Here is a 2,145-nt window from a genome sequence, read left to right on the forward strand (position 1 = left end):
AAGGTCTTTATTTACGTTTGCACGTCTTCATACTTTGAGTATGACGGCCTTATGGTCGCTGAAGTGCACAGTCAGTGGATCTAGTATCAGCGGTTGTATGCAGTCGTCGCCGTTGCAGTTGGTAAAGACGAGATCGATACACGTTCCGTGGATTGTAGTTGGGTGTAATTGCTGTTAGTGTTTGCGCTGATGCTCTCACTTAATTGCGTCCGCACACTCACTGATGGGACTGTTGCTTCCATCCTACTTCATCTGAAGAATCGCGGAGCCAAGCGCAAGCACAACCCGGAGTTGTTGTTGTTGTTGTTGGGGGATTCGCCAAGAAACGGTGGTGTGCGGACGCCGGACCACCGCCGACGCCGCGGAACATACCCCCGAGCATAAAACGCTCCGTATCTAATATCGGTTCTGCAGCGCTATCCTGAATTCTTCAACTTTACGGCTTACTGTTAGGTTATTAATCGGATTTGTTCGTACTAGCTTCATAGGGCCCTCCTCCTCCTCCTTCTCCTCCTCCGCCTCCTCTCCTTCTCCTCCTTCTCTTTCTCGTCTTCCTCCTTCTCCTAATGATCATCATCATCATCATAATCATCATCAGCCTATATGCGGCCACATCAGGGCCAAGGCCTCTACCATCTATCTCCAATTACCCCGGCCATGCCCTAACTGCGACGAATTTATACCCGCAACCTCCTTGATCTCATCGGCCCATCTAACTTTCTTCCGCCACCTGCTGCGCTTGCATTCTCTACGGATCCACTCTGTTACCCCTAATGACCAACGGTTCATTATATATGGTTCCCTATATATTGTTCATTATATGGTTCCCTTCGCTATATATGCCTTGCCCGCGTCCCTTTTTTCTTTTCAATTTCTACTAATATCTCTTTAACGCCCATTTGTTCCCTGACGCACTCCGCTCTCTTCTTGTCGCTTAACGTTACACCTATCATCTTCCGGTCCATTGCGCGCTGAGCCGTCCTCAATTTAAGTTGAACCCTCTTAGTGAGCCTCCAAGTTTCTTCCCGTAGGTGAGTACCGGTAAGATGCAATTGTCATACACTTTTTCTTCAGGGACAATGTTAGGCTTCCAGTCATTATCTGAGAATGCCTGCCGAATGCACTCCACCTCATTCTTATCCTTCGAATTATCTCTGATCATAGTTCGGATCCGGGTCATACCTTCGCCTAAGTAGATATATTCGCTTACCACGTCCACGGCCTCGCCACCTATCTGAAGCCGCTGTGCTGTCCAGAGGTTATTTATCATTACTATAGTTTTCTGCATATTAATTTTCACACCCATGGTTCTACTCTGTTTGTGGAGTGCAGTAAGCATGCTTTGCAATTCCTCCCCCGAGGTACTTAACGAGGCAATATCATCAGCAAATCTGGGATAAGCCGGAAGGATACTTTTGGAGGTCGTCGTGTGGGTTTTGTTGTCTGTTGCGACTGGGGTGGCTGGGGATGGTGATTCGCACTTAGTAATGTGGATTCGTCTTGTTGTGTAGAGAGCGGCTCTTCAATGAAGGCTGGTTTGAGGCGATCCACCGCAATAGTGTCGTGTCTGCCATCCAAATCCACGGTGAAATGCTTATCATCACGGTGGATGACGCGACCCGCCACGGTGGCTCAGTGACTAAGGCGTCGCGCTGCTGAGCACCAGGTCGCGGGCTCCATTCCCGGCCGCGGCGGCCGCTTTTCTGATGGAGGCGAAAAGCAGAAACGCCCGTGTGTACAAGATTTCGGCGCACCTTAAAGATCCCCAGATGGTCAAAATTAATCTGGAGTCCTCCACTACGGCGCGCCTCATCACCTGCGTTGCGTCGGCGCGTTAAACCCTACAATCAATCACGGTGGATGACGCGGTAGGGTCCTTCATACGGCCGCTGAAGTGGTTTGCGCACGGCGTCACGGCGGACAAAAACGTAGAGGGTCCTTGTCAGCTCGCTGGGAACATGGGCATCCGCACTCTGTTGACTGCGTGGTGCGGGCGCACGAGTGAGCGAAACGAACCTCGTAATTGGGTCACGTAGTAGGTGGGATCAGGGCACGGTGATGATTCGGAATCAGTGAAAAACTCTCCCGGCAGGCGGAGCGACGCACCAAAGACCATCTCTGCGGGCGTGCAATGTAGATCCTGCT

This window comes from Haemaphysalis longicornis, unplaced genomic scaffold (assembly GCF_048455015.1).
Source record: "Haemaphysalis longicornis isolate Haplotype H1 unplaced genomic scaffold, Haemaphysalis longicornis Haplotype H1 scaffold_14, whole genome shotgun sequence".
NCBI lineage: Eukaryota > Metazoa > Arthropoda > Arachnida > Ixodida > Ixodidae > Haemaphysalis > Haemaphysalis longicornis.